Source organism: Phyllostomus hastatus, unplaced genomic scaffold (assembly GCF_019186645.2).
Source record: "Phyllostomus hastatus isolate PE091 unplaced genomic scaffold, TTU_PhHast_1.1 phas_scaffold_182, whole genome shotgun sequence".
NCBI classification, from domain to species: Eukaryota; Metazoa; Chordata; class Mammalia; order Chiroptera; family Phyllostomidae; genus Phyllostomus; species Phyllostomus hastatus.
Window position 1 is genome coordinate 14659315 of NW_025334013.1, and position 20762 is coordinate 14680076.

Below are 20762 nucleotides of genomic sequence, written 5' to 3' on the forward strand. Positions count from 1 at the left end.
ATCTGCTGGATGCATCTACTCCGTGCTGGGCCCAGAGCAAGGCCGTGATTAGGGGCTCATTGAAGGAAGAACATTCCTGGGTGGTCTTTCCAATCAGACCTCCAGGGAAGCAGCTTTTGTAAGGTCAGGCCATCTAACCCCTTGAGATGACTCAGTCTTCACTGTGGATACTGGCACCTGAATCAACCCGGGACTGGGGAAAGGAAGGCCCCTGCACGCAGGTGGGGTGACCTCCTTTCACCAGGTCGTTGCTGTTTTCTGCTTTTAAAAACCTCACATAGTCATAATTAACTAAATTCAAAAGTCGGTGGTGATATTTTATGGAAGGGGATTTATATATCTTTACAAATTTTTACTGTAGGCACCCTTTTTAGATGCTGTGATATGCTTTGTTTTAAAAAATGACAATTCACTTATCAAATTAGGCCAAAACCAAAAAAAAACCACAGTGATGTTGGCATATGATGAAATAGACATACTTTTTATACACTTCATGGGAGTTGTTAAAAACCCTAACTCCCACAGTTGAAAGGCTTTTTTTAAAATACTTTTTAAATTTTTCAATTACAGTTGACATGCAATGTTATATTTGTTCCTGGCAAACAACTTGTGATTAGACATTTATGTGTCTTATGAAATGATCTCCCCGATAAACCTAGTATCCATCTGACACCGCCGTGGGTGCTAGTAAAAGATCAATAGTTTTCTTCCCACCTTCTGAGTTGTTCTAAGCTGGGCCAATAACCGAATTCACAGAGACAGGCTAACAGGAAAAATCAGTTTCAAACAGGTGCATGAGGGATTCACAGAGGCGTGGTCCTTCCGTGAAAGGTCCAAACACAGGGAGGCAACACGGGGCATGTGAGACATCTCGGACAAAGGAGAAAGCGGGGAGCCGGGTGTGACGGTTCAGACGTGAGACCGGGCGAGTCACTCGCAGTTGAGGAAGGACACAAGGCAGGCAAGGTCCTGCTGGGCGACTCAGAAACCATGGGACCGGAGGGGTCTGGCCAGCAGGCACTGCCGAAGCCCTCTCCTGGACCGTGATTAATTCAGGCTGGGCTGAGGCGGCACCCTGAACTCTCCTTCCCGAAGCAGTGTTCTCCGAATCCTGGGGCAGGAGAGGTGGGATGGTCCAAAGTTCTTGCTGAGTCTTTAAGGGGAACTTTTGGGGATCAATATCCCCCAAAACAGCTTCGGGTGGCAGAATGTTGGTCCTCCACCGCACAGTTGTTACAATATTGCTGACTCTGCTTCCTGTGCGGTTTTACATCCTCGTGACTGTTCTGTAACTACCAATTTGCGCTTCTTAATCCCTTTGTTACCATTGGTATTTAACTAAGTACTAATAGGAAAGGGGAGCAGAGGGGACTAGACATTGAGTTTAATAAAATGGGGAGCATGAGCCCATTGCTTCACCAGGAAGGTACAGCTGTACAGCCCAGGGGGTCACAGCGTTGCTCCTCCAAGGGCATTCACACTCCTCCCTTCCTCCCCTCCGGTAGGCTACCGCATTGCTGGGGGCCGCAGGGGGAGGTGCTGGACCATAGAGGCCTGTCAGTCTCACTAGAGGGTGTGGACCCATCCAAAGTCCACAAAAACTTGGGAGCTGACTGGTCATTTTGAGAAAGCACCTGGTCCATCCTAAATTCAAACTCCTGGTTATAACCCCAGAGGAAGGAAAAGCACTTCTGCGAGCTCTCTCTCTCTGTCTCTCATTCAAGACCTGCACTCTCTCCATGCACTTGCACGTCCTCTCTTCATAACCATGTGGCCTTAAGCAGCCACATGGCCCACGGCCATGGGGACTCCGCACGCAGGCCCTGGGAGGGAACCTGAACGCCACAGCACAGCAATGGGCTGCAGCTGGAACACACACTGAGCTCGCCGGGTGCTGGGCTGTACTTTAACATGGAGCAGAAACTCTGGGACGTGGCCTTCATTCTGGCCCTACTGAAGCCAAAATGTTCGGTGAGGTCACTCAAGTTTTATTTGGGAGATAAATTGGAATTAGGAGACTTGATGAGCACTAACAGTCATCCTCAGGCCATGGCATCATCAAGCTGGGCAGACCTTGGATAAGTCACTTCCCCTCTCTGGGCCTTAGGCGCCTCCTCTGAAAAAACGAGACCATTGGGTTTCCAGGAATGGCAGATAAATTTTTTTCCCTGATCGCTGAGTCTGCTATTCTGGTGACTGTCGACAGAGAACAGTGTTGAGAAGGATTCTGAAGCCGAGTCTAACCTCGGTAGGAAAAAGTGTCCTGGTCGATTAGTGAGGCCTGCTGTGGTGGAGGGGGGGCCGTAGCGGTTTGTGTGCAAGGTTTCGGCAGCCTTGGAATATCGTTCTTAAAGCTTGGAGGGGTCATGGTCCCCTTTAAGAAAACTGATGAAACTGAAGGCAACTGCAAACAGCACTGTGTGGGGACAGGTCAAGAACTAGGTGTGCAACATCAGAGAGCCCGTGCCCTGCCTAAAGGGGGCGCTGTCTCTCAGCGCTGCTGATGCTCCTTGTGGAAACAAGCTTAAGTGGCCAAACCCCATGAGTGTTCAAGAAAAGCCAAAAATCTGGATTTGATGTTTTAATCAAACACTACGAGGAACAAACAACACGTGTCTACAGGCTGGGTGGATCCTGTAGGCCTCCAGTTCTCGGCCTTTGCCTAAGGACCCTTCTGGTTCCGGCATTATTTCCGAGTTGTCCCTCTCTCTCCCTCTCCGGCCCCTGCTGGATAGGGTTACCGAAATAAAACTTCTCCGGTACAGTGCTTCCCCAAGGGTACCTATTCCGCCTTTTTCCAAAGAACACCTTTGTATTTCAAAAGAAGGGAACAGTGACTTCACTCACAGCTACCCTTGAAATCCATCGGACCCAACCTTTGCTATTTGTTTGACATGTTTTTCTGATTAGGAAAGTAAACAGAAGTAACAATGGCCACGTGTGTGCCAAGTTAAAAAAAGAGAGGAAGAAGACAGCAAGCCAGGATTTTTTCGTCAAGATAGAATTTTTTAACATTAACATGAAGCACACTTTATTTTATTATTTTATCATTTTTCTTTTTAATTACAGTTTACTTTCCATATTGTTTTGTAGTGGTTTCAGGGGTGCAGCATAGTGGTTAGACAAAGACAATACCTAACAAAATGACCCCCCTGAGGTTTCCACCCCCTGGCACCGTACAAGATATTGCAATACCGACTATATTCCCTAGGGTGTACTATGACTATTCCCTACGAATATTAGTAATTGCCAGTTTGTACTTAACACACTACTATTTTTGTACATTAGGAAATACCTAAACACAGAACAGTACGGCATATTTGACAAGGATACATTTAAAGTCAAGGTTACTTAGTGATCCAAGAGGTGCCCTGGAGGGGTTACCTGTTGTGGCTGCGGTGGGGGTGGGGTGGGTGGGGTAGGGTGGGAAAAAGGGCGGGAAAAGAAGCTCGTTAGATCAGTGAATCTATTAGGTAGGCTGTCAGCTAGTTAGATGCTAACAAAAGAGCAGGGAACAACGGAGCAGTCCTTTGTTCTTGCTCCAATAAATCTTAACGGCTGCGCTTCATCTTTCTGTGTATTGTGACTCTGGGGAAGAACCCTACTTCCACCAGCAATAAACATGCTCCCTCCTCCTCAACTACCTGTAAGTTGCCTATTTCCTTTAAAATGTCAACCCCCACCCTGCTTTCTCCTTCGTCCAAAATAGCATATATACCCATTTTACCTCACTGTCCTTGACATTTTCACACTTACATGAATTCCCCATGCACACGTATTAAAATTAGATTTTCTCCAGTTCATCTGTCTGTTAATTTGGTTATTAGCCCAGCTAGAAGAACTTAGAGAGTGGACAAAAGAGTTTCACTTTCTTAGCCCCCGAAATGCCTGTGGGGGCCATGGGGAAGAGGGACGGCTGAAGAGATGAATTAGAAGGTGGATCAACAGAATGTGACTTTGGAGCCAAACCCGGGGCTCTGGTGCCCAGGCCAAGCACGTGCGTTTTTTGACCTGGTCTTTGCGCCTGTGCCACGGCCCAGCTGCAGCGGTAAACAATCAACTCTACAAATAACAGTGTGGGCAGGGGCCGAGGGCACATCCGAGCCTGCCAGACTCAGGCACCGGAGAGCGTTTAATAATAGCCTTGGCTCTCACCCTCGAGCTCAGACAGCCATGCAAGCAAAGACAAGCAGCGTCCAGGCTCCAAAACGGGCAGCGCAGCCGCAGTAGGTTGGATTTGGATTTCCAGGCTGGGTTCTGGCCACGCAGAGCGGCTCAGCTCAGCACAGTGGTTAAGTGTCCCGGCTCTGGAGACAGATGGACCTGGTCCTTTGTTCCCAGGCCTGCCATTGAATAGCTATGTGATCATGGTAAGTCCCTTAATAGCCTTGAACCTCAGTTTTTCCTTGTACTAATACTACTTAGCAAGTTAAGTGTGAAAAAATTGAAGGCACCATGTACACAGGAAAAAGTGTGAACACAAGAGAGTAAATAAGTGTAAATAAGGGAGATGCAGATGCATCACCGACAAAAATTCTCCCCAAACCATAGGTGGCCCCTTCTGCACTCTCTTCTGAACTAGGCCTTGATCTTGGCCTCTGTTCTGCCCTAGAACTGCCAAGGCCAGTCTTAGCGAAGGACCTGGCTAAGTCCTCCTCCCACTCCTGATATCTGGTCAAATCCTGATCCTCCACTTGCCATGTCTAAGTCCTTGGCCTGCTTTTAGCGAGAGTCCTGTTGGGTTGCTTCGCCGAGAATTCCCCTACCCCCGATGTCTCTTCTCAGTAACTTCCCACCGGCAGACGCCCTCCGCCTGCTCCTTGGCCGTGAACCCCCAGCTGTCTTCGCTGTGCAGGGCGTCGAGCCCCACCGCTCCCCGCTATTGCAATATTCTTGAATAAAGTCTTTCTTACTGTTTTGACAAGCGTCAGAATACTTCTTCTTTAACATCCTCGATCTGGACAAAAAGTGTCAACATTAACCCAAGAGGAACCAGTATCAGGCAGTAAATCCCGCACTCCTGTTGTGAACTCCATGAGACCCCTGGTACTTGGCACGAATGTTACACCCAGGGTCGGCTCTCAACAAGCATTTGTTGAATCAATAAATATGGAGTGTCCTTCTGACGGTAAAAATAACAGGGGCCACAGTGTTTAGGAGCTGAGTTCCAGCTGTCTCCTCAGCTTGGGAAGGTGGGTTGTTTGCAGAGGAGCTCCGGGAGTCAGGAGCTGGGTGTTCGGTCTCCCACTCTGCCCTAGTATCCCCCCACCCCCCGTGAGCCCCGGTCTCCTCATCTGCGAAATGGACGGGCTGGGTTTGATAGGAGATTAAAAAAACACTTTTTTAAAAAACTGCAATTCGTGACAAATTCATTTTACATCATGAGCCAGTATATTTGTGATACATGCTTCACTTAAGATTGTAACATCAATTTAATGAAACAGTGATAATCCTTACTGTATAGATATGCTCCTAATCTATTCTACTTCATTTTAAAAAATGCTATTTGTAGCCTTGGCTGGTGTGGCTCAGTGGATTGAGTACTGGCCTGTGAACCAAAAGGTTGCTGTTTTGATTCTCAGTCAGGGCACACACCTGGGTCGTGGGCCAGGTACCCCTCTGGGGGTGCAAGAGGCGACAGATCAATGTATCTCTCAGACACTGATGTTTCTCTCCCTTTCTTTCTCCCTCCTTTCCCCTCTCTCTCAATAAGTAAATAAAAAAACCCCCTAGAAACTGCAAGAGAAAAAGATTGACAAATTTAAAACAATGATATTTGTAGCCAAAGAAATAATTTTTATCGCCCACTGATGGGTCACAAACTGAAATGTGAAAACACTAGTTAGAGAGCCTCCTGTCTAGGTCTGGAATTCCAGTCTGCCCGCACAGTCTGCCTCCGCACTCTCGGTTCCGCAGTTAGTTCTCCAGGGCTGCAGCCCTCTCTTCCTCCTGCTTATCTGCTAGATCTCGTCTGTTTCTCGGCTTCCTAAAATCCTTTCTCCTACAGGAATTCGTCCCTGCTGCTTTGTTAGGTCCCACTTCTCAATCTGTTTTTTTCCCCCTTAAATGGCCACGTCTGTCAATTAGCTGGTGGGTATTTGTCTAGACTTATGTGTGTAGAACGGGGCTTGGGACAACGGAAAAGTCAAAAAGGCACAAGACACATTCCGGGACTGGGCGCTGAGCTGGAGTGATCGGCCGGCCAGACGCAGGGAGCAAGGAGCCTGAAAAGGCAGCCGAGGGGGTGACACAGCCTCCACTCCCCAGCGGAAAGCACACAGGGAAGAGCGGGCAGGGCGGAGCCAGTGAGGGCTGAGGGCAAAACGAGCCAAGAGCAGGGGAGAGGCAGGAAGAACTACCCCTAAACAAAGGCGAGCTGCCTTCCAAGGCTCCAGATCGGGGGTCAAGGGAAACGGGTCAGAGGGCGGCGCTTCCTGCCGCCTAACTGGCTGGGTCCCCGGTGAGCGAGCCACTCTGGGGCCGGGCCGCAGCTGCAGCTTCCTCTCTGGGCGGGTCCGCCTGGCTGCGCGTGCCTGACCCAGACACTCCTGACCCCAGAAACTGGGGCTGGGTTTACCGTGACCCCTTCAAAAAAGACAGCTGACTGAACTATTACATGGTTGTATTTATTTTTGAAGTTATTTTATTTGTTTTTTAGAATATTTATTTGTTTTTAGAGAGAGGGGAAGCGGGGGAGAAAAAGGGAGAGAAACTTTTATGTGTGAAAGGAACATGGATTGGTTGCCTGTCACATGCCCCCAACTGTGGACCTGGCATGCAACCCAAGCATGTGCCCTGACCAGGAATTGAACTGGGGACCTTTCGGTTGGCAGAATGACACCCAGCCCACTGAGCCACAACAGTCAGGGTCACTGGTTGCGTCTTCGAAGTGTTCTGGCTAGGGATCGAACCTGCAACCTTGGTGTATCAGGATGATGCTCTAACCAACTGAGCTACCCAGCCAGCAGGGCTAGTTTATTTATTTTAACTAAGTAAAGTTGACGTATGATATTATATTAGTTTCAGGTGTACAAGATAGTGATTTGATGTTTATATACCTTACAGCTGATCACCCGCTAAGTCGATCAATCATCTGTTACTATGCAAAGTTATTTCGGCATTATTAACTATATTCCCCGTGCTATACATTTCATCCCTTGTGTCATGTTTGTATTTATTTATTTTTCTTTCATTCATTTGTTTACTTTATTGCATGGTTTTAAATTGTAAACTGAGGAACAACAAAGCTTTTCTCTTTAGCCACTCTACTCAGGCCGCCTGGGGCTTTTCCATCAGGCCTTGATTTTTGGATTTGCATGTGTATCTCTGCATTGACTAGTTTTAACAAAACGTCCTGCTGGGTTGGTTTAGCCGGAATCCCCCATCCTCAATATCTGATCACCATCGGTATCTAACCTGAGTTTCTCAGCGTCCCCCTCTCCTTGCCCCCAGGGGATGACCTGCCCTCAGCAGGAATCCTGGTAGGTCAGTTTGGCCAGAATCCCCCTTAACTCCGGATGTTTCCTCAGTAATTTTCCATCCTCTGACCCCCACCCGGCTCCTGGGCTGTAATTTCCCACTTGCCTGTGCTGTATTCAGAACTGGGTCCGATCTCTCTCCCACTGCAAAACCACACTGAGACAGTCCTTATAGTCTCCCTTACTGTCTTCAACAACAGTCGTGAGTAATTTTCCCTCTGACAAGTAGCTGCAGGGCCCGTGAGAGTGCACAGCAAACGGCCCACAAGCGAGGGGCTGTGGGGATGCCTGATGGACGAGGAAGCAACGGTGGAGGCGAGTCTGGGTCCACGTGCGTGAACAGCTGAATTCACCTGGCATGAATTCTGACCCACACCGGGCAACCAGAGCCTCTGGGACCACAGATGGAAGTCCCGTGGCTGGTGTGGGACTTGGGGTTCCTTCCCATTGGCCCCAGACAGTGTTTCCCCCGCCACTGACCTGCCCTGGAGGAATGGAGGGTAAGGAGGTTCACCAAGGTACAGACCAAAAGGGCCTAGAGGTGACCAGGTGATGTGGAAGCTGGAAGTGTAGCCTGGTGTAAGGAATGGCATAGGCCCTGGGTTCGAATCACAGCTTCTCTACCCACTGTGTGACTTTGAGAAATACTGCACCATTAGAGCCTTATCAGATTCCTTACTTGTTGAGCGGAGATAATGCATTTACTTCAAAGGCTTGACATGAAAATCGGTGAAGTAAATTAGGTGAACATGTGGGGGCCTAGCCTAGCGCTTGGCATGCGTTGTAGGAACTCCACAGATGTCTGGTGAGTGAACAAATGCCTACGTGCTGGTGAATGAATGAGTGTGCTGGCAGGGAAGGTGGACACAAAATCAAGTCTGAGATTGTATTTTCCAAACACGACTTCAACAAAGTCTCCCTTCCATATGGCTTCTCCCATTGAGAGGTGAGGTCTTTTTGCCACCTCCCCTTAAAATTAGGAAGACTTCGTGATGATTTCAACCGAAAGAGTATGCCAGAAGTGACATACGTGACTTTCCAAGCCAGGAAGACTTGCTCTTGAAGCCTCCAGTTACCACGTAAGGAGTCTGCCTGCCCCGAGGTTGCCGTGCTTTGAGGCAGCCTCCACTTGCCTGCGGAGTGACCACAGGGAGAGGCTGTGAGAGTCCATGAAGACCGAGGGGTGCCCAGCCAGCTCCCAGCTGTTCCAGCTCCAACCGCCTTCTTGCACCAGCAACCACGTGAGGGGCCCCAAGTCAGACCAGCCTGAATTCCTGACCTGCAGAAACCTTGAGAGATAATAAAATGATTGCTCTTGCTTTAAACCCTACGCTTTGGGGGGATTTATTGTGTAGCAACAGTAACTGGAACAGCAGGTAACACAAATACCGTACAATGGGCACTATAATAGAACTTCATACTGGGTGTTTGAAACACAGAAGAAAGAGCCATTAAAAGTAGTTGAATAAACCCTGGCCAGTGTAGCTCAGTGGATTGAGCATGGACTTCGAGCCAAAGGGTCGCTGGTTCGATTCCCAGTCAGGGCACATGCCTGGGTTGTGGGCCAGGTCCCCAGTAGGGGCCACATGAGAGGCAACCACACACTGATGTTTCTCTCCCTCTTTTTCTCCTTGCCTTCCCCTCTCTTTAAAAATAAATAAATAAATAAAGGTAGTTGCCTATGCTACTACATGAAGAAAGAAAGTACTAATACGCCTAAGAGAATACACTATCAGATTGAGTTGTCCTTGAAAGTAATGTACAGATGAAAACTTTCCGGAGCTCAAGGAGAATTTCCATTCCCCACTGTCTTAAGAAACCTTCCTGGATCTCCACTACCCACCCCCTCTTTGCCCCGCTTTTCCCAGCCCCTGGATCAGATTCTGAACTCCCACAGCTTGCAGGCTGCTGAGCAACAGAGAGACTGTTGGCTTGGAGTCTTGGGTTCAGGCCCTGCCCCACTGCTCACTAGTTGAAAGATTCTGGGCAAGTCAGTTGGACTCTCTAAACCTCAGCCTCCTCACTTATAAGACAGAAATGCCATAACCGCGGACATTTATTATACACTCTGTAATCTAAGCCTTTTAAACACACCACTTCCCTTAATCCTCACCCACCACCCACTGTGAAACACAGAATATTATTATGTCAATAAGTGAACTGACCCAGAGACATTAAGTAACTTGCCTAGAGCTGTGCATTGTGGGAGTGGCAGGGCTGGGGTTCAAAGCCAGGCCATCTGGCTCCGGAGCTTGTGCTCTTATCACAGTGCTGACCCAGCCGGGTGGCATGAAAGCTGAGGAGAGTTTGTGAAAGTAAGTGAAAGGGCAGTAGTGCTGTGCACAAAGGTGGGGCCACCTCTCTATGACTTACACCTCCCCTGTGGCACCTGCCTGTTCTGCATTATAGCGTCCCCAGATGCTCATGGGTCTGGGTCCCACTGCCCAAGCTCCTTAACGATGAGATCCACATCTTAATTCACCTCTGCACCTGCAGCGCATCCCACCCAGCTTCAAGGACTAAATTACGGCTCCGAGAAAAGAAGAATGTGGCTGAAGCCCTAAGACAGTTATATCTGCTGATAAAAATGTACTGAAAACAAGGACACCTTTAAAAAGCACATTTAAAAACATTTTCAGCATCCCTGAAACACTTCGAAACCGAGCTTTCTATCCTGGGCCTTGCAAACTCAGCCCAGCATTTTTCTTTGTGAGAGTCCGCAGATGCGGTCGCAGAAGGAGCGGGGAGAGAAGCAGAGTCTTGACTCCGTCGGATGCTCCCTGACGCGGTCCGTCTGGGGTGGGAAGGAGGCCTTCCGTTACAAGTGTCAGAGTCTGACTGGGGAGGAGGCAGGGCCGGGATTGTTTGAAAGCAGAACTCTCACAGGCCAAGAGGTTCTGTGCCAACTTGTTTTCACAAAGTTCTCTTGTGCGTGACCTTCCCCAGAAACCCTGGGGAAGTTCCAGAGACGTCTGATGTTGTGAGGCAGCTGCCCGTGAAATCGGGTCCGGGAGCTTCCCTAGAGCTGAGGTCCTTCTTAGGCCCTGGAGAACCTGGTGTCCAGTGTAGCAAGAAGGGGAATTCTTCCACGTGTTCGTGTTTAGTGCCTGTCTTTCCCTTTTCCACAGTGACTAGCAAACTTCTATAACAAGCTGACATTGAACCAAAATGGGATTTCTCAAGTTTATTTGACTAGGGCTAAACACAGCTGAAAAAAACTCATTCTTCCATTCATGAGCAGTCACCTGAGACTTTTGCCAACCGTAAAGCTAAGCTCTAATTATAACCAGTAGCATTTCATATTCATGCGAAATACTGAAGCAGCCAAGCGTGTGCACTAGCACAGTGATTACAGACACAGCTTTGGAGCTGGGCAGGCTGCGTCTGAATCCCAGCTCTGCCATCTAGTAGCTGGGGCCGTGTCTTTAAACCTCAGTTCCCTCTATTACTAACTCAGTACAATAGTAGTCACAGACTCCTAAGTTTATTGTCAGTGTTAAATGAGTGTATACACACTCACTTAGTGTATATTTAGTGGTTTAGTGCATTGAGTCCTCAGTAAGTGTTTGTTAGCTGCTGGTGGTAGGCGGCCCTTCCATTGGCTCTCAGTAATCCCTGCCTCCTGGCGTTCATGCCCTTGGTGTAATCTCGTCCTGACTGTGGGCTGGACTCAATGACCAGCTTCCAACTGTTTAAACAGAATGTAGCAAAGTGACGGGATGTTGGGGACCCCAAGTAGCCAAAACAGTCCTGAAAACAGAAGAACGAAGTTGGAGATCTCACATTTCAAAACTTGCTACAGGCCTACAGTAATCAGAACAATGTAATATTGGCATAAAGATATATATACACAGGCCAGTGGAGTGGAGGGACCAGAAATAAACCCTCACGTATAGGGTCAGATGGTTTTCCACAAGAGTGCCGGGACTGTGGGGAAAGGGGAGTCTTTCCAACAAATGGTGCTGAGGAAACCGGATATCCCCACGCCAAAGAATGAAGCTGGACTCCCATCCTTTACCATAACAACCCCAAGTGGGTCTGAGACCTAAATGAAGGAGCCAAGACTTTTAAAAGGAAAATGTGGACCAAAAGCTCCACCACATTCGGTTTGGTGATGATTTGCTGGATTATGACCCCAAAGGGTAGGCAACAAAAGACAAAACGCACAACGGGACTTCATGAAAATGAAAATGTTCTGTGCATCAGAGGACACTATCAATAGAATGACAAGGTGACCTGTGGAATGGAAAAACATATATACAGACTATATATCTGATAAGGGAATAATATGCAGAAAAAAACAAATAACTCCTAAAGCCCACCACCACCAACAAAACCCCCAAATAACCCAATTCAAAAAATGGGCAAAGGACTTCAATAACCGTTTCTCCAAAGGCGATATGCAAATGGCCAATAAGCACATGAAAAAGTGCTCATCGTCACTAATCACTAGGGAAAAGCAAATCCAAACCACAGTGCGATACCTAGTGGCTCACGCACACCCCTTAGAATGGCTGCCATGCAAAAAATAGAGAATAAGGATCGTTGGCAAGGGTGTGAAGGAGCCGGAGCCCTGTGCACTGTTGCTGGGAACGGAGACTGGTGCAGCCACTGTGGGAAACAGTGTGGTGTTTCTTGAAAATTAAAAATAGAGTTACCGTACGACCCTGCAATTCCACTTTAGGCTGTATTATTCAGATATTCTATATCTTTGATGAGTTTCTCTCTAGTAATGCTCCCACTTGCTGAAAAGGGGGTTCTGAGGAATTTAAAACCTTTAAAGTAGGGTTTTGAGCAAGAATACTCACTCATGTTCACAGTGGCATTATTCAAAATAGCTAAAACATGGAAGCAATCCAGTGTCCATCACTGAGTAAATGGATAAGCAAAATGTGGCGTGTGCACACAGTGGAATACTATTCAGCCTTAAAAAGAAAGAAGGTTTTGACATAGGCTGAGATATGGATGAAACATGCTAAGTGAAACCAGCCAGTCACAAAAAGACAAATATTGAATGATTTCATGAAGTTCCTCGAGTAATCAGAATCCTAGAAACAGAAAACAGGATGGTGGGTGCCTGGGGTGGGGGAGGGGAATGGGTGGTTGTTTAAGGGGCAGAGTTTCTGTTTTGCGAGAAGAAAAGAGTTCTGGAGACGGGCAGTGGCGACGGTGGCACAGCAGTGCGAGTGAACTGAATCACCACCCTGCGCACTTACAAATGGTTACCCTGTTAAACTTTGTGCTATGTGTATTTCACCACGATAAACAGATAAATAATTTGGGAAAAAAGAAGTAAAATAAAGACGGATCCTCTTTTTCAACCTATCATTATATTTGCTGAGGCTTGTGGTACAAATGAAGACCTACCCACATATCATTTGTGTAAATACTTAAACGGAACAAACTAACAAACATTTAAATAAGAGATGTTCTGTCTGTTTTTCTTCTTTGTCAAATGTGCACTCATAACGACAAGAGCAACTGCAGACTTTCACAGCGTTTGGATACAGTGGCCGTCTGCCTCGAGGTCGTGGGGGCAAGGGATGTGGGGAAGCATTTCCGTGGGGTCCGAACAGTGTCCGTGGGAAGAGTGGATTGTGATGTGCCAGCACCGAGTGTCGGAAGTGCCCCCGTGTTCTCGGCATGCAGAGCAACCCATGTGACCATCCCTCAACGGCCGTGGCGGGCTGAATTAGGTTTGTTGAGACGGTCTGCTTTTCACTCCTGGATTCATTCATTTCTAGACGGGATGAAAATCACCTGGTTGCATATTTCATTCTTAATGATTATTTTTTATAATTTGATGGATATTGCACTTTTATCCCTTATTCAATAAAGTTATCTTACGTGTAGTTGTGATGGAGGGTGCCCTCAGTTGCGGAGCCCAGAGCAAGGGCCTCCCTCGCCTGGGCCAGGAGGTGCCACATTTGCTTACATGTCCCTACACTCTAGTAGAAATGAAGTAGAGAGCAACTGAGGCATCTAACAGTCCTATGGCAGCCGGCTCCATGAGTGAGGCCCTGGGGCCCACAAGTGCCGCAAATCCTGTGGCTCAAGGTCTTCCCATTGGCAGCCCTTACCTGGGGTAAGGAGCCCGAGTCCTCCCTCTCTCCCTTTCTTTCCAAGGATCAGACACGTAAGAGTTACAGGGCCTGTACACAGGGGCTTTCCTTCCGGAAATGCCGTAGAAGATGCCTTTATAGCTGGCTGCCCACGTGCCAGTCCATTCTTTTGACTGAATGTATGCAGTTCATTCAACCATACTGATGAGTTGGTGGAATAAATGCATGTACACAAAAGGCACGCCCCCATAACTAAATTACGCATCCATATTATGGCTTTAAAAAAATCAAGGTTTTTTTTTCCAGAAAAGTACATTTTGTTATAGATAAATGTTGAAATATATTGCCAAGTAAGCAGATGATATAATTGTATATTCAATATTAAACCATTTTTATAAAAATAGCAACAGCTGTATTCTTTATTTATGCATAACAATGTATCCCAAAACTTAGCAGCTTAAACCAGAAACATTTATTATCTCATGGTTTCTTTTTTTTTTTTTAAGATTTTATTTATTTTTAGAGAGACAAAAGCAAGGGAGAGAAGCATCAAGATGCGGGAGAGATACATTGGTTGCCTCTCACACGCCCCCAAATGGAGTCCCAGCCCACAACCCAGGCACATGTCCTGACCCAGAATCGAACCAGTGACCCGTTGGCTTGCAGGCTGGCACTCAATCCACTGAGCCACACCAGCCAGGGCATATTATCTTATAGTTTCTTTATGCCAGAAATCTGGGTGCGGCCTAGCTGAGTCCTCTGGCTCAGGATCCCTCACGAGGTTCTTCATTTTTTAGTCCTTCAAGTTGTAAAATTAGGTTGTTGTTTTGAGATCTTGCTTACTTTTCGATATGTGTGTACCTATCGATTTCCCCATTAACACTGCTTTTGCTGAGTCCATGGGTTTTGGGATGTTGTGCTTTCGTTTTCACGCATCTCTAAGTCTTTCCTTTCAACCTCCCTTGTGACAGATTCGTTGACCCATCGGAATTTTAAGAGCATGTTGTCTCCACAATTTTGTGAATTTTCCTTTTGTTTTTGATTTTTGACTTCATCGTGTTGTGGTCAAGAAGACACTTTGAATAATGTCTGTATGTGTAAACTCTTGAGACTTAATCTGGGACCTAAAACACGTTCTATCCTGGGCAACGTCCCACGGGCACTTGAGAAGAGCAGGCGCTCTGTCGCTGCCGGGCAGAGTGTCCTGTATGTGCCTGTTAGGTCTGGGCGGGCAGACCACTGTGTTGGGCATGTCCACTGTTTCCTTACCTCTGTCTGCTTGTTCTATCCGTTGCTGAGAGCTGGGTATTGAAGCCTCCAATTATTACAACAGAAATGCCTATTTCTACCTTCAATTCTACCCATTTTTTCCATCATATATTTGATGGTTCATTATTAGCTGTATGAACTTATTGTTCTTTGAAGTCTACTCGGGCTGATAGTTTCTCTCCAGCCGCTGGGTGAAAACACGGGGGTGGCAGGTAACCCTTGGCGGGGCTGGCATCTGGCCAGTGTGCTCCAGACGGCCCTGCTCTCCGTGCTGTCCAGTCCTTATTCTCATCGTCAGCCTTTCTTTTGGGTAACAGAATCCTGAAGCCGCTTTAACCTTTAAACTCAATTCTGACGTAGTAATGAAAATTGGCCAGTCCAGGTAGTAATCAGAATGCTGAATGTTGTCGAGGGTTGAATGCTCTGTTCTTCCTTCTTCCTCTTTCTGCCTCTGGCTAGCTACATGTTTTAATACCTCTGGGGTTGCAGGCAGGGAGGAATAAAGGAAAGCAGAGCAAGAAGCTTCCTTGTGGAGAACTCTCGTCAGATGGCTTCATGTTTTCCTGGCTCGATGCTATCTAAAGCTGCTTCTTTGTCTGGGGGGCACCGTTGCAGGTTCTTGCCCTCCTCAGGAGCTCACCAGGCTGCGGTTCCTTTGCAGCGGGCAATGCTCTTCCCAGGCCCGCTGCTGCAGAAGCTCCCAAAGCTTCTGCCTCCCGGAAGGATGCTTTTACTATAGGAACCACGCTTATGGGTAGGAGTCTTTTGAAAATAATGCCTCCACACAGGGGGCTACAAGTGCGCTAGTTTTTCTTTCAAAAAGGAGTTAAAAATATGTGTGAAGTTTACTGAGCTGATGACGGGCTGGACTCAGAAGGGTGGCCACCTCCCATTCCAGAGCGAGCTGTATTCTGAGCAGTTCCGAGGAATATCTACCCTAAAGACCATGCCGGTGTAGCAGAGTGGCTACGAGCAAAGGGTTTGGCATCACACAGACCCAGGTTTGAGTTCTTGGTGCATGATTCTGGGCAGACCTTTCTCTCTGAGCCTCAGTTTGCTCCTCTGTTAAATGGGGATAATGATACTATTGACTCCAGCGGGGTTGTGATGAGATGAAATAGGATGATGCACATAAATTGCTTTATACAGTGTCTTGTTTATAGTAAAGTGCTCGATAGTTACTGCTATTATCCGACAAGAGGTGCATTTGGAATACGCAAAATATCGTACCTTTGAATTGTATAAGGTAACAGTTATAATGAAATAGAATAAAGATATATCATTTAAAGGCAAAGGAGTGCTATAAAAATTCAGCCATGGGAAACTGGAGTCAAGAGATCAGATTGTTATCCTTGGGCAAGTCACGTCACCTTCCTGTGCCTTAGAAGTTGTAGGTTGAATGGGGACTTCCTTGGTGCCTGCTGTTCCCATGAGTGGAAGTCACACCCTGGTGTCAACTAGGCCAGATGTCTTCATCATCTTTTAAAAGTATGTCAATCTGTATTTTTTTCTGCTGTGGCAAAACACAGGCTCTTGGGACATGGGAGTTGTATTTTTTTTAAATATATTTTATTGATGTGCTATTACGGTTTTCCCAATTTTTCTCCCTTTATCCCCCCTCCAGCCTGTATCCCCTAACCCTCCAGCATTCCCCTCCTTAGTTCATGACCATGAGTTGTACATATAAGTTCTTTCAGTTCTCTGTTTCCTATGCCATTTTTGACCTCCCCCCATCTATTTTATGCCTACTAATTATGCTGCTTCTTTCCTGTACCTTTCCCCATTCCTCTCCTCCCCCTCCCCACTGAAATCCCTCCATGTGATGTCTATTTCTCTGATTCTGTTCCTGTTCTAGTTGTTTGCTTAGTTTTTGTTTTCATTGTTTTTCTTTCTTTTATTTTTTAGGTTCATTTGTTGAAAGTTGTGAGTTTGCTGTCATTTTACTGTTCATATTTTTGATCTTCATTTTCTTAGATAAGTCCCTTTAACATTTCATATAATAATGGCTTGGTGATGATGAACTCCTTTAACTTGACCTTTTCTGGGAAGCACTCTGTCTGCCCTTCCATTCTAAATGAAAGCTTTGCTGGATGGAGCAATCTGGGATGTAGGTCCTTGTCTTTCATGACTTGGAATACTTCTTTCCAGCCCCTTCTTGCCTGTAAGGTCTCTTTTGAGAAATCAGCTGATTGTCTTATGGGAACTGCTTTGCAGGTAACTATCTACTTTTCTCTTGCTGCTTTTAAGATTCTCTCTCTTTGTCTTTAAACTTGGGTAACTTAATGATGATGTGTCTTGGTGAGTTCCTCTTTGGGTCCAACTTCTTTGGGACTCTCTGGGCTTCCTGGTCTTCCTGAAAGTCTATTTCCTTTGCCAGATTGGGGAAGTTTTCCTTCATTACTTGTTCAAATAAGTTTTCGATTTCTTGCTGTTGTTTTTCTCCTCTGGCACCCATATAACACGGATATTGGAATGTTTCAGGTTGTCCCAGAGGTTTGTAAGACTCTCTTCACTTTTTTGAATTCTTGTTTCTTCATTCTGTTCCAGTTGGATGTTTATTTCTTCCTTTTGTTCCAAATTGGTGATTTGAGTCCTGGTTCCCTTCCTGTCACTGTCAGTTCCCTGAATATTTTGCTTTATTTCATTTTGGGTATCTTTCATTTTTCGACCAAGCTCAATCAGTTCTGTGAGCATTTTGATTACCAGGGCTTTAAATTTTCCATCAGATAGGTTGGTTATATTCTCATCGCTTAGCTCTCTTTCTGAGGTTTTACTCTGTTCTTTCACTTTGGCCCTATTTCTTTGTTCAGGGCCCCAGTTAAGCTGTGAGGGGGCGGGGCCTTAGGTATCAGCCAGGCAGGGCAACCCTCTTTGCTGTGCAGCCCGTGCTGCCTGTGGGGGAGGGGCCAGAGAGGGAACAGTGCAGCTTGCCTGCTGGGCTCTAGGGCACTTTTCAATGAACTCTCGTGTGAGACTGGGAGTTTCTCCCACTGTGGCAACCGCCATAGGCCACAGCCACCTCTGAGTCTCAGATTCCCCTTCAAGGCCATGGGAGTTTGACCCACAGTCTCCTCCCAAACCCGTGCAATCAGCTGAAGATAAACAATGGCCTGCCTGAGTCAGTGGAAAATGCCAGATGTCTGCGGCTCGTTAATTGCCACATCGTCAGCGGTGAAGGCTGTCAGCTGTAATGAATAAATAGGCCTTATTAGCCTCACGTTCCCCCGAAGAAAGAGCCGTCCCCAGACACACTTCTTAAAAGGGCCATATATCACATGCGATCTTTTAAAAAACCTTTCAAAATTCTTTCAACTATTTCCCTTCTAGGTAAAGCCACCAACTCCTCTTACAGGTTCAATGCCAGAGAAGCAGCCATAAGTGACGAGGAGGGAGAATGGTGCCCTTAAGCCGGAAGCCTGAGACCTGACTCATCCCGATGGTGCCAGCATAAATCAAAGTCCCGTCTATCTATTTAGTCTAGTAATTCATCTAAGGGAAATTTCCTCAAGGAAATGAAGGTTTCTCTAGAAGGATATTCATCTCTGTGTATAACAGCAAAAAACTGGGAACAAACAGTGGGGCGAAGGTAAAATTCCCTGTGGTCGTAACATCGAATGCTGTTAGCAATGATGTAGGTATGTTTATATATACACAGACATATATTTATAATATATTGAGTTCAAAAAATGAAAAAAGTCAGGTAACATAAGAATATATGCCATTTATAATCATTTCTAATATATATATTTTATTGATTATGCTATTACAGTTCTCCCATTGCCTACCCTTTATTCCCTTCCCACCCACATTCCCCCCCTTTAGTTCATGTCCATGGGTCGTACATATAAGTTCTTTGGCTTCTCCATTTCCTATACTATTCTTACCCTCCCCCTGTCTATTTTCTACCTACCATTTATGCTATTTATTCTCTGTACCTTTTCTCCCCCACTCTCCCCCTCCTACTGCCCTGTTAATAACCCTCCATGTGATCTCCGTTTCTGTGTTTCTGTTCCTGTTCTAGCTGTTTGCTTAGTTTGCTTTTGTTTTTATTTTAGGTGTGGTTGTTAATAACTGTGAGTTTGCTCTCATTTTACTGTTCATATTTTTATCTTCTTTTTCTTAGATAAGTCCCTTTAACATTTCATATAGTAAGGGCTTGGTGATGATGAACTCCTTTAACTTGACCTTATCTGAGAAGCACTTTGTCTGCCCTTCCATTCTAAATGAAAACTTTGCTGGATAGAGTAATCTTGGATGTAGGTACTTGCTTTTCATGACTTGGAATACTTCTTTCCAGCCCCTTCTTTCCTGCAAGGTCTCTTTTGATAAATCAGCTGACAGTCTTATGGGAACTCCTTTGTAGGTAACTGTCTTTTCTCTTGCTACATCTAAGATTCCCTTATTTTTAATCTTGGGCAATGTAATTATGATGTGCCTTGGTGTGTTCCTCCTTGGGTCCAACTTCTTTGGGACTTTCTGAGCTTCCTGGACTTCCTGGAATCTATTCCCTTTGCCAGATTGGGGGAGTTCTCCTTCATTATTTGTTCAAATAAGTTTTCAGTTTGTTGCTCTTCCTCTTCTTCTTCTGGTACCCCTATAATTTGGATGTTGGAACATTTAAAGATGTCCTGGAGGTTCCTAAGCCTCTCCTCATTTTTTAAAATTCTTGTTTCTTCATTCTGTTCTGGTTGAATGTTTCTTTTTTCCTTCTGGTCCACACTGTTGATTAGAGTCCCAGTTTCCTTCCCATCATTATTGGTTCCCTGTACATTTTCCTTCCTTTCACTTAGCATAGCCTTCATTTTTTTCATCTAATTTGTGACCAAATTCAACCAATTCTGTGAGCATCCTGATTACCAGTGTTTTGAACTGTGCATCTGATAGGTTAGCTATCTCTTTGTCTCTTAGTTGTATTTTTTCTGGAGCTTTGATCTGTTCTTCCATTTGGGCCATTTTTTTTTTTTGTCTTGGCACACCTGCTACATATAAGGGGCAGAGCCTTAGGTGTTCACCAGGGTGGGGCAATCCATGTTGCTGCTTCATGATGCTGTATGTGGGGGAGAGGCCCGAGAGGGAACAATGGTACTTGCTCCGCTCTCTGCTGGATTTCAACCACTTCCCGCACTTCCCCCAATCAAACTGGGCCCTTCCAGTGCTGATTCCAGAGTGGGTGGGTTTGTATACATTCTAGGACCCTGTGGGTCTCTCTAACAAACTCTCCTGTGAGGCTGGAGTTTCTCCCGGCTCCTTAACCCCCACAGATGTTTTCAATCAGAAGTTTGAGGCTTTATTTCACTGCACTGGGGCCCTGGGCCATGCAGTCTGTCTCGCTCCTCAGTTGTTCCTCCCAGGTTTTCAGCATGTGAATGTGGGACGGCCAGGTCCACCAGCCACCACCTCACTGGGTCTGCCTGCTGCTACCTTGCCCACCCCGGTCCTCCACCTCCACTTTGCCATGAATCCTCTCCGCCCAACTGCCCGTCTCCGCCCCTCCTACCGGTCTGAATGAATGTGTCTTCTTTAACTCCTTGGTTGTCAGACTTCCATACAGTTCCATTTTCTGTCAGTTCTGGTGTTTTTTGTTTTTAAATTGTTCTTTTGGTTGTGCGAGGAGGCACAGTGTGTCTATCTGTGCCTCCATCTTGGCTGGAGGTCCCATTTACTATCACTTTTATTCAAAGGAAAAAAGCTCAATAATTGAGTCTTTCTATATGCTAGGCATTGTTCTAAGTACTTCTGAGATGTTGATTTACTTACTCCTCACACTAACTCTTAGGCGTTGTTATTATCCCCATTTTACAGATTGAGGAAACTGAAGCACAGAGAGGTTCAAAAGCCGGCCAGGCTGCAGGCTAGTAAGTCACAGAGCTGAGGTCTGACTCTGACCTCACCCCAGTGCAGAGCCTGTGCTCTCACCCGCCACTGCTGCTTCTCAGCACAGAGAAAAGACTGG